Here is a 12,313-nt window from a genome sequence, read left to right on the forward strand (position 1 = left end):
AGGGGGAGCAGTACCAGATTCCAGAAAAGTAGTTTGAGGACCTTGAGGGCAGGAGAATCCATGCTGTCTCATCTCCTCTTAAGGTAGTCCACGTGACATTTCACGTGCTGTTAGAGAACAGATTTCCTTTTTTCCTAATTGCCTTTCAGAGGTGCTAAACTTACTTCTGTTCTCCTTAGAAGCTGTAAGAAAGGTAGTCATTTTCCTTTGTTCATCTCTCTTGATGGATAATCCAAAAATTAAGGTGTATTTGCATACATACAATTTATCAGTGTATCTGAAGTCTTAAAAAATTGAGAGTTTTAGCCTTTCACTTTGAGTGTGCTTAATCTTTGCAAGGCAGATCATTTCTGCCATCAATTCTGTTAAAGCAAAACTAGTCCTAAAAACAAATGGGAGGAATGGCATGGTCTTTGGCAACACTACTGAAATAGTGTCAGTATAGTTAAATATTGGGGGTAAATTATTCATATGTGGCCAAAAAAAGAAAACAAGCAAGAAAAACTCTTGACATTACAATATTATAAACTTTCCAGTAGATCTCAAGAATTGTATTTATTGTTGAGGAATTCTGCAGAGAACTAGTCTATCCTGAGTCTATCCTGTGTCAGAAAGAAGTCTGCTTATTAAAGGGTCTTTTCAGGGTGAATTCCATGCACAAAAGATTCCCAGATCAGTCATAAGAAGTTCCAGAGACAGGAAATCAGCTGGAGGGTCAACCTAGGGGCTGGTTGTCAAAGAGAATCCCAAGAATTGTTGGTAACTTTCCAGGTAGTGCTAGTGGTAAAGAACCCACCTGCCAGTACAGGACACATAAGAGATGTGGGTTCAGTCCCTGGGTTGGGAAGATCCCCCGGAGGAGGAAATGACAGCCCACTCCAGTACTCTTGCCTGGAGAATTCCATGGACAGAGGAGCTTGATGGGCCCTATAGGGTCTATAGGGTCACAAAGAGTGGGACACGACTGAAGTGACTTAGCACGCATGCACTAGGACCTCAAGCAGGTCTGTGGTCTTATCTCTTACAATGTTCATGTTGATAAAATAAACCTGTGAGCATTCCTGCATTAGTAAGTTACTTATGAGATTAAAAATTAACTAGACATCAAATTCTTGCCACAGTGCTCAGCTTATAGTAGGTGCTCAATACATTAATGTTCAATGAATTACTCAAAAGGCCCGTGTTGAAATTTATAAATTCTGATGAGTTGAGTTTTTGCCCCAGTAGTGAGAGGAGCAAAAGACAGGTGGCTTTTGAGATGTGCTGCCTTCTTATGAGGTAGTTGGTAGACTAAAATGGGATATTTCTGTCCTAGAAGATACAAGAGATCATCAAAAGTCTTTGGTCTGAACTTTGAGACTCACTCTCCTTGCCAGTACCCTTCAAACTTTGCAAAGCCTCATGATCTGAGGAATCCTGGTGTTCTCGATAGTATGCTATGGAGATGCGCATAAATGCCAGCTAGCAAGTGATAGCAGGCTGTCTGTTCCTGGATGGTGTTGCAGAAGCATCAGAGTCAAGCGTCTACATTATGGGACCTTAACTCAGGAATGCCAGGGCTTCCTGGTGGCTCAGATGGGTAAAGAATCTGCCTGCGTTGCAGACCTCAGTTTGATCCCTGGATCAGGAAGATGCCCTGAAAAAGAGAATGGCTACCCACTCCAGTATTCTTGCCTGGAGAATCCCATGGACAGAGGAGCCTGGTGGGCTACAGTCCATGGGATCACAGAGTCAGACACGGCTGAGCAACTGACTCAGGAATACAGAGTAGGTAGGACCTCAAGAAGACAATTCTTTTTTTTTTCCAAATTGAAGAGTAGTTGATTTACGATGTTGTGTTAATTTCTGCTGTACAGCGAAGTGATTCAGTTATATACATATATACATTTTAAAAATATTCTTTTCCATCATGGTTTATCACAGGGAATATAGTTTCTGTGTTACACAGAAACCTGTGTTTTTATCTTGTTATTTTATCCACCCTACACATAATAGTTTGCATCTGCTAACCCCAAGCTCCCAATCCATCTCCCTGCCTTGGCCATCACAAGTCTGTTCTCTATACTGCTAAGTCACTTCAGTTGTGTCTGACTCTGTGCGACCTCATAGACGGCAGCCCACCAAGCTCCCCCGTCCCTGGAATTCTCCAGGCAAGAACACTGGAGTGGGTTGCCATTTCCTTCTCCAATGCATGAGACTGAAAAGTGAAAGTGATACGCTCAGTCGTATCCGACTCTGCGATCCCATGAACTCTATACAATCCCATGGACTGTAGCCCACCAGGCTCTTCTGTCCATGTAATTCTCTAGGCAAGAATACTGGAGTGGGTTGCCATTCCCTCTCCAGGGGATCTTCCCAATACAGGGATTGAACCTGGGTCTCCTGCATTGCAGGCAGATTCTTTACCAATTTGAGTTACCAGGGAAGCCCACTAATTTCGTGGTATTTCTTAATCTGTCATCTCCTCTACATATTGGCTGCTTTTCTTTTGCTTCTGCACAACAAGTCAAGCATAATTGTAAAGGATATTTGTTTCTATTCTGGCATAAAGCACTAGTGTGGTGTGAACTTTGTATGTGATTATAATTTAAAAACCCAGAGAAATGTTGGAAGCCAAAAAAAAAGCCGTATTTAAAGGTGGTTTTTGTTATTGTGGTTACTATATATTTTAGAGATTTGTTTGGTTTTTGCAGACTGGAAGAACATTTCTTTAGAAATTCATTTGCAACAAGATGAGATATAAAAAGATTACTCTTTAAAACCTAATTTGTGAAATTTATTAATAGGATAAAAGCAGACTTTTTATGATATAAGAAATAATTGGCTTCTGTTCCTGTTTTGACTTGATTTAATATTACATTCAGGCAGATTTCTAGATCTTAGTGTATTGATATCTGTGCTCTGATGCCTTCTTACAACAGAGAAGAAATTATGGGATACAGTGTAACAGCTGGTATCTTTGTGGCTTGCACTTGTGTCTCTAATGCCAGGCAGGAAATTCGATACAATATTTCAGGATCAAAATAAGCTGTTCCCAATCTGCATTTTTAAAGCTTTGTTGATTAAAAAAAATGTTTCTGTAAAGGCTGTCACATAGTCATAGTTTAAAAATGATCTCAAACTTCTGAATCTTATTCCAATTACATTGTCACTTGTTAAATACTGATCTTCTGAAGATTTAGTTCAAGATTCTCATTGAGTATTTTAATGTTTTCATTTATTCTTTAGAAATAGACCAAGATTTTGTCATCAAAATTATACAGAGCTATTCAACATTAGATTGACATGTGGTGTGGCCACATCCTCAGCCCCTCCCCTCACTAGGCAAGCAAGACAGGAATTTCTCTGTTGTTCAGTCACTCAGTTACGTCCAACTCTGTGACCCCTTGGACTACAGCACACCAGGCTTCCCTGTCCTTCACCGTCTCCTGGAGTTTGCTCAAACTTACGTCCACTGAGTTGGTGATGCCAGCCATCCCTCTCATCCTGTCACCCCCTTCTCCTCTTGCCTTCAATCTTTCCCAGCATCAGGGTCTTTTCCAATGACTCAGCTCTTCGCATCAGGTGGCCAAAGTATTAGAGCTTCAGCATCAGTCAGTCCTTGCATGAATATTCAGAGTTGATTTCCTTTAAGATTGACTGGTTTGATCTCCTTGCTGTCCAAGAGACTCTCGAGAGTCTTTTCTAGCACCACAATTTGAAAGCATCAGTTCTTTGGTGCTCAGCCTTCTTTGGAGAAGGCAATGGCACCCCGCTCCAGTACTCTTGCCTGGAAAATCCCATGGACAGAGGAGCCTGGTAGGCTGCAGTCCATGGGGTCGCTAGGAGTCGGATATGACTGAGCGACTTCACTTTCACTTTTCACTTTCATGCATTGAAGGAAATGGCAACCCACTCCAGTGTTCTTGCCTGGAGAATCCCAGGGACGGGGGAGCCTGGTGAGCTGCTGTCTATGGGGTCGCACAGAGTCAGACACGACTGAAATGACTTAGCAGTAGCAGCCTTTTTTATGGTCCAGACCTCACATCCGTACATGACTACTGGAAAAACCATAGTTTTGACTATATGGACCTTTGTGCCAAAGTGATGTCTCGCTTTAAAAAAAAAAAAAGAAAGAAAGAAAACTACATATTTATTTTACTTATTTGGCTGTGCAATGCAACATATGGATTCTAGTTCCCTAACCAGGGATTGAACTCATACCCCCTGCATTGGAAGCTCAGAGTCCCAGCCACTGACCTGCCAGGGAAGCGTGATGTCTTTGGTTTTTAACATGCTGTTTAGGTTTGTCATAGCTTTTCTTTCAAGGAGCAATTGTCTATATAAAGTGGCATTTCTTAAAAATACTAAGCAAAATTTACTTAAAATACTAAGATTACTAAAATTTTTATTTTTAGATAAACTATATTCCTAGGTTTTGATGTATTTTATTATTTTTTTTTCCAACAAATGACCGCAATAGCATTGTCGATCTTGCTCATGTTCCATTGATTGACCATCAAAACAATGGACTCTTATCAGACAACTGCATTTCTCGTTTTCACTCTGGGAACTGTGTAGAGTATGAACATAATATATGCCTTTCTTTAGAATTAGGGACAGTTTCTGGGTTAAATTTACTTAAATAACTGAGAATCAACAATTGTATTACAGGAGAAAATCAAAGTCTACAGTCTCTTTTTTTTGCTCCATCAGTCAAAATATTTAAAGCCACACTGCATGGAGGCATCACGTGATATCCTGAAGACGGGATGTCAGGGTGTCTGCCTGACCTCAAGAAACTTATAACCTAGGTAGAGAGAAAACACAATATAAGTGTTGGTTTCAAAATACTAGATGCCAAGAGTGCATGTTAAGTTGCTTTGCTGCTGCTGCTGCTGCTGAGGCGCTTCAGTCGTGTTCGACTCTGTGCGACCCCATAGACGGCAACCCACCAGGCTCCCCCGTCCCTGGGATTCTCCAGGCAAGAACACTGGAGTGGGTTGCCATTTCCTTCTCCAATGCAGGAAAGTGAGAAGTGAAAGTGAAGTCGCTCAGTCGTGTCCCACTCTTAGCAACCCCATGGACTGCAGCCCACCAGGCTCCTCCATCCATGGGATTTTCCAGGCGAGAGTATAAGTTGCTTTAGTTGTGTCCAACTCTTTATGACCTATGGACTATAGCCCACTAGGCTCCTCTGTCTTTGGTATTCTTGGGGCAAGAATACTGGATTGGGTTGCCATGCCCTCCTCCAGAGGATCTTCCAGACCCAGGGACTGAACCCACGTCTCTTACATCTCCTATACTGTCAGGCAGGTTCTTTACCACTAGTGCCACCTGGAAGTCCAGGTGCCAAGGGTATACGATTGTCAAATGAAAGATTATTAACAGAAGGATTCAGAAAAAGGTCATGAATGGGCTAGAGGAAATAAGACGTCTCTTAAAGAAAAAAAAACGTTTGACCAGGTCTTGACCTGACTGGAGATGGATAGAATTTTGATAGGGACATTCCAGGTGGGGAAAGCAAGGTATAAGTAGATGCCTCAGAAGTGACTGAAAATGTGATATGTACCCTAGTAAGGTAAGGGTGTCTGTCTCATCTGGAGTCTCTGATGTTGCCTAACGCATGGGCTAGCAGATGTGGGAGAATGCCAGGAGCGTACCTGCCCACACAGAGTTTTAGCTCTCAATCCACATTTCATGAGTAACAAAAGGTGCCTGTACCAGGGAAGCCTACATTATATTTTAGAGGGGGAGACAAGCAATTCACAGATTTTAAAAATAGACCATGTAGTATAGTAGAAACAATGCAAAGGTGTAGATAGCACTGAACTCAGGGAGGAAGAGGGGTGCATTTAGATAGTGTGGTCAGGACAGGAGTCACGTGAAAGGTGATGTTTGTGGAAGGAACTGAAGGAATGAAGTGAACAAATGAGAAGAATCTGTGGGGAGGCAACTCCAGGCCAGTGGGCGCAGTGATAGAAGGCCAGACTGAGAGTAAGGAGGATCCACCGTCTGGGGGTGGGCTTCCTTCAGAGAAAGAGGCGTGATTGGCAAGTGCTGTAATAGCTTCACTGTGGCCACTATGTTGAAAATCAGCTGGCGAAGGTGGTGGTGGTGGTGGTTAGTAGCTCAGTCGGGTCCAATTCTTTGCGACCCCATGGACTGCAGCACGCCAGGCTTCCCTGTCCTTCCCTGTCTCCTGGAGTTTGCTTAAACTCACATCTATTGGGTCGGTGATGCCATCCAACCATCTCATCCTGTGTCGCCCCATTCTCCTCTTTGCCCTCAATCTTTCCCAGCATCAGGGTCTTTTTCAGTGAGTCAGCTCTTCACGTCAGGTGGCCAAAGAACTGGGAAAAGGAAGTGGAGGGGAGCAAAGAGACCAGTTTGGAAGCTAATGAAATCATCAGACAGAAGGCAGTAGTCGTTTGATCCAGGGTATAGAGGAGGTGGTTTTAAGTGACCTGATTCTGAATCTATTGATATTTTGAAGGCAGAGCCAAGAGGATTTCCTGACAGATTGGATGTCAGCTGTGGGATTCCCTGTCTCCTGTCTCCAGGGACAGTAAGGTGCAGCCCTGAGTAATCTCCGGGTGGCCAAGATTATCTCCCGGTTCAGCATCATTCTACCAGAGGAGTTGCTGAGAGAAAAAAGACCTTTGATTTTCCTATCTTCTTTTCTGGGATCAAGAAAGTGATCAGCTGAATCAAAGCAAGAGATACTGTACTGTTTCTTTGACTTGGAGAAGGACAATGGTGAAACACTCTCTTCCTTCCAAGGTGTCCTTTAGATTTGCATTTTTTAGCAAAGTTCATTGATTTCCCCTTCTGGAAAGATGGTCACATCAGCCTACTTTTAGGAAGAAAAAAGTTAATCCAATCTCATGGAGGTTGTCATATGGTGCATGCTATCTGAGAAATACTGATGTATTGATAAAATGAAAGGACAGACAGAGTAAACTTGCCAATGCAGAGAGGATATCTCCATGGATGTTGTGGCAACAGTTCATCCTGGTTACTAGACAACATTGCATAACTAGTTCAGAGTTATTCCAGTTCCTAACTGCTTGTGTAAGCAAAGATTTGGAAAGACTTATTTGAAAGAATAGTGTATGCAAACCTAAAAGTCTCAAAATTAAAATTTGTAATTTGGAAAGTGTAAATTGGCAATATGCAACGTTTTGTCCCCAGATACCCCATTTACCTTTCCAGGAAAACCAGTAAAAATCATGTTGGACAAAGCTTCTGCTTACACTGCTTTTCTGTATGATAACATTCCTGGATTATCATATAAACAGCTTCTAAAGTTTGGGGTAGGTGAAGCTCTTTTTTAAGTGTTTAAACTTTGCAATAGTTTATAAGGTAGCATTTGACTTGTTAGTTTAGTGCATATGATTTCCAAAACTAAATAAGTTTGTATTTTTGTTGTTGGTACTTACTAAGCTTTAGGAAAAGGCATTTTAATGGGATCTTTAGGCATTGGTTCAGTGGCCCTCAGTATTTTTCTCCTGCCCCCACTCTTAAGTGTTTGAAAGAAAATGAACACAGACATTTGTAAAACCCAGCTCTGGACTTGACACAGAGGTGCTTTCCACAATTTAGCCTCATGTTATTAAGACATTTAGTCTTAATTTCAAATGATAGTGAATATGTCAAGTGAGATACAGTAATACTTTTTTTTTTAAATTCAGTGTCTCAAAAAGTTGTGTAACTGTTAGATATTAGGAGTAAAACTTGAAATCTTATCAGAGTTGAGAAATAATTTTAAAACCTCACTCTTTGAAACTAAAAGAAATAAAGTAATTAAATTGTCAAAGCATTAAAAAAAAAAAGTCACACGTGGTAACTAACAGAAGTAAATAAGAAAAAATACAGTTCCATAAATCTCTTACCCTTTAGAATAGAAAACACTTTTTTTTTCCAGATACAAGTTATTTTAGAGAAAACATTAGAGAGAATGAGACTATTTTCAAATTAGTTTCATCCTTGCTTGGGTACATCATGACCCATATGTTATAAGAACTACCAACAGTTGTAAATGAGATAACTGACCTTTGAAAAAAAAATGTGTTTGGGGATTATGGAAAAAAGCAACCAACTAAAACTTTTTAGTCTGTTAAAGGAAAGTGGCTTTTTTAAAAAGCTGATTTACTAAGTACCACTGTAAAGGGAGATTAATAATGTGGGTCAGAGGCTTTCTTTTTTTTCTCCAAATAAAATATACTTTTTGATAAAAATCATAGTAATCATAAGTCCCTAAGTGTTTGACTTAGCTGTCCATTAAGGATTTACTAATTTGAGCTTCACTCCCTTCAAGTTTCAAGGTCACAGAGAAAGCTTACATTGTGTTTCCTTTTACCAAAAATTTTATACTAATTAAAATTTTAGGCTTAGTCCTAGTTTAAAATTTGTGCAATAAAACTGGTCTTTATAACCTGTTGACAAAAGTGGTTTAGGACTTAAACTTCTCTATATGAAATGGAGGGACAGTGAATTTACAGAAGGATTTTATAAAACATGCTCTTTGGGAGCCCAACAGAGTAAATACCTTTTTGAATTTCCTTTAGAAATTGAGCACATTGCTGGGAACTGGAGGTGTTAAAATTCCAGGTATCATTTCTGCCTTCCAACTTCCTGAGCTCCTGTGTTTATAAACTGCCGCACTCGGGGCTGACCCAGGCCTGGGAATCTAAGCCGCATCCCCCGTTCCCACAGCTGAGACCGAGGCATGCTGAAAATGCCCGACAGCCTCAGCCCACACATCCAGTAACAACTGGTTCCTTCCTCTTCCTGTGGAAGAGCAACATCCTCTGAGAGGAGGAGAAACGCGCCCTGAGGAATGCAGGACAGCAGTGGGCTTTTCACACAGGAAACGACTGCCAAGTGCTTGTCTCCTGGACGGCCAGCCCTTAACTGGCTTCCTGCCGACCCCGAGGGAGGTCTGCGCGGGAGCTCCACGCCAGGCGGGGGTCCCTTAGAGTTGTGTGGGAAATAGTAGGCTTCACTCTCAGCTGTTCCGTGTAGGACACCCGTCTGCTTTTGAGTTATGCGGTGCCGCTTATTCGGTGAAGCTAGTTGCCTTTGCTCCTTTCTTTAGCCATCTGACAGCTAATTATTTGGTGGAGGTAGTCCACAAGTCTGCTGAAATCGATTTTTCTGCAGTTCTTTGTGCTTTATGACGTCAGGTGATGTAAACTATTAATATATTAGGACTTAAGAGATTAAATCCCCATGGCCTGAGTGAACTGGCAACTGATGCTCGCTGCTGGTTCTTGCCTAGTTCTGTATGTCTTTCAGTCTCCTTGCTTTTCCTTTCTGAGACAGTCAGGCCTCAGTAGAAGATACCATTCTCTGTGCGCTGTTATACATCCTCGAGCATACAGAAAACTGCTTCAAACCAGCCAGCCCATCAGCCCCTATAATTTAAAAATTATGATTGACTTGAAATGACTTTTACAACTGAGGAATGTTCTAGTATCATTTGACTCCCTATTTTTTTTTTTCCTAATTCCTATTTTCTTTTTCCTTTAGTTGAAATAATGATGGTCACTATAAAGCCCAACTTTAATATCATATGTGCTGTTTAAAATGCTTTCCAGATAGATCACTACAGAATTTTGGTGGGTTTCAGCATTTATGGTGGCAAAATTCTTTTAAGTTCTCCTGTATTTGTTTGGATTGTTTTACTGAAGCACATAAGAGTTACTTGTTTGTTTTAAGTTGAAGGAGAGATGGAGAAGGAATGCCAGGCATTTCCTCTTCCTTTCAGAATGTCTTTTTAATGAACATTCCTCTTCCCTCCTTATGAACAAACTATCTCAGCTCAGCAAGGGGCCTCTGAGTATCTAACTTTCTAACAAACCAGCTTCTTTGCTTTGTTCCTTCAGCTCCAAGTGGGGCTTGCTTCATGCATTTACTATTTCTTCTCACCTCTGTGCTCCCTTTTAGCCTTTGCAGACTTCCAAACCTAACTGGGTTCCCTATATTAAATTCTCTCTGTTAAAATAGCTGTTGTGGTTTCTGTTTTCCTGCTGGGCTCTGAATGATCATACTAAAGATCCTAAATAAAGAATAAGATGTAAAGAAAAAAAACTTAAAGGGTATTCATGTCAGCGTTACTGAAAACAACAGCAACAAAAAATGGACACAAATCAAATATCCTTTAAGAGAGTATTAGTTAAATAAAAGCATATTATGTCAAGTGATAGAATATTATATATCCATACCATGTTTAACTACAACTAAATGTGTGTGTGTGACTCTGGATTTGATTCTGGGATGATGGAAAAAATTACTGTATAGAACATCATTATGACAGTTGACAAAAACTGAGTCTGGGCTTTCCCTCCTTGGCAGGACTTTGTAGTTATTTTTCTTTTACTTCAGGGACCTTCCGAGGTCTTCAACCTCACTCTGTAACTTTTTTAAATTTTTCTCTTCTTCTTTTTTTTTTTTTCTTTCTTTTTTTAAGGCAGAGTATTCTTTGTGGCAAGAATTGTGTGTATTTAAGGTTTCTTTGGTGTTACTGCTATTCTTTCTGATACATACAGATATAGTTTCCTGTGTGGGATAAGTGATAATGTCAGTGTCCATCAGATTTGGTTACAGTGTGAATTTTATAAAGTGAATATCATTTTCCATTGACTTTTTTTTTTAACTGAGCTATGTTTTCTTGGTAAATATTCTGTTCATTGGGCTGGAAATCTTAAGAACAAGGCTCAAAAGCTTGCTCAAACCCGTAATAATTGGGGCTTCTTTCTAGTGATTTGAGGCACTTGTACAGCTGTGCACCTATTTGTAGAACCCAGACTGTCTCCTCCAACCTTCCTTTCTCTCTTGCTGCTGCTATTGCTCAGATCAGAACTACCCACAGTTACAGGGATCCAGTCCCACCACGCTCACGGCTCCTTAGACTCAGTTCCCATCTTGTCTTTGGGAGTAATCATGTCCTGTTAGTGGTAAACCTTGTCCCCATAGATGAAATGTGAAAAGACATCTCCTAACTCACTTGGAAATTTCTTGTTTGACGCTACAGGTTCAGTACAATGAATCTGTGCCCTATTTTGCCCATTCTTTAAGGTTGATATTATGTGAAATAAATTCATGTTAAATGACATTTAGCATTAGACAAAGTACCAGAGTAAATGTTATTCTAAACTCAGAAAAATACATTTTAGGAATAATAATCATTTAATGAAATTTCAGGATGAAAAATAATTACTCATTTTAAGCATTCTTTTAAGATAAAGTGAAGACAGTTTTGTGCTTTGGAAAATCAGTTGAAACTTTGAAGAATTTGACTAAGAAATTCAGTCTTCCAGATTTGTACTTTTAGAAAATTCTGAGTACTCTCTATAAAATTCAGTACACAATAAAATTACTAAAAAAAAATCAAGCTGTTAAAACTATTTAAAAACTTCATTCTTTCTTTTTCAAGAAATAGGTTGTGTATATTCTGTGATTTATAAATGCCATAAGGCTATAGCTGTTTTACATTTGGCCACTCATCTATCAGAGAGTCACACCTTCTTCCTCCCAACTCAGGGAAAACAGCCTCTGTCTGACATACAATTAAATGACATGAAAAATTTTAAGCAAATAATATGTTTTTTTAAAAATCACCATTTAGAAAATTGAGTATACTGCTGCTGCTGCTAAGCCACTTTAGTCGTGTCCGACTCTGTGCGACCCCATAGACGGCAGCCCACCAGGCTCCCCCATCCCTGGGATTCTCCAGGCAAGATCACTGGAGTGGGTTGCCATTTCCTTCTCCAATGCATGAAAGTGAAAAGTGAAAGTGAAGTCGCTCAGTCGTGCCCGACTCTTACCGACCCCATGGACTGCAGCCCACCAGGCCCCTCCGTCCATGGGATTTTCCAGGCAAGAGTACTGGAGTGGGGTGCCACTGGGTTCATCAAACAGAATTGGAAAAAAAAATTTCTATTTAAAGATAAATTATCTCTTCCCTGAAGTATACTTGAAACATTTTATTTAAAGAACAACAGTCTTTCCTAAGGTATTACATGATTAATATTTTAATCAAGCATTAAGGTCTTATTATTTCTGTTACTATGTGCAATGACTATTTTTATGTACTTATTAGTTGAGAGAAATGACATTCCTGGGATTTATCTCAAACTATGTTTTATTTGTTTATTTTTAGTTTTGCTTTGGCACTTTTTCCAGGCAGTTCTCTTGGCAACAGTGGCAATGCTTCTGGTTGTCATGTTTTATGCAATTAAACTCTTCCATTATATTCCACTTCAAAACTTATTTCATGTAAGTGTTCTAGTAGCTGTTGTATCCAGCTATTAACCTATATAATTTTTTT

General features: G+C 40.1%; 1 protein-coding gene across 2 annotated transcripts in view; it reads left to right on the forward strand.

Annotated features, from left to right (window-relative positions):
• The window catches only part of POC1B (POC1 centriolar protein B), a 108,039-nt gene that overhangs the window by 71,883 nt on the left and 23,843 nt on the right, over nt 1–12,313 (forward strand). The gene's annotated exons all lie outside the window — the stretch shown is intronic.

The sequence above is a fragment of the Bubalus bubalis genome, chromosome 4 (genome assembly GCF_019923935.1).
Source record: "Bubalus bubalis isolate 160015118507 breed Murrah chromosome 4, NDDB_SH_1, whole genome shotgun sequence".
NCBI lineage: Eukaryota > Metazoa > Chordata > Mammalia > Artiodactyla > Bovidae > Bubalus > Bubalus bubalis.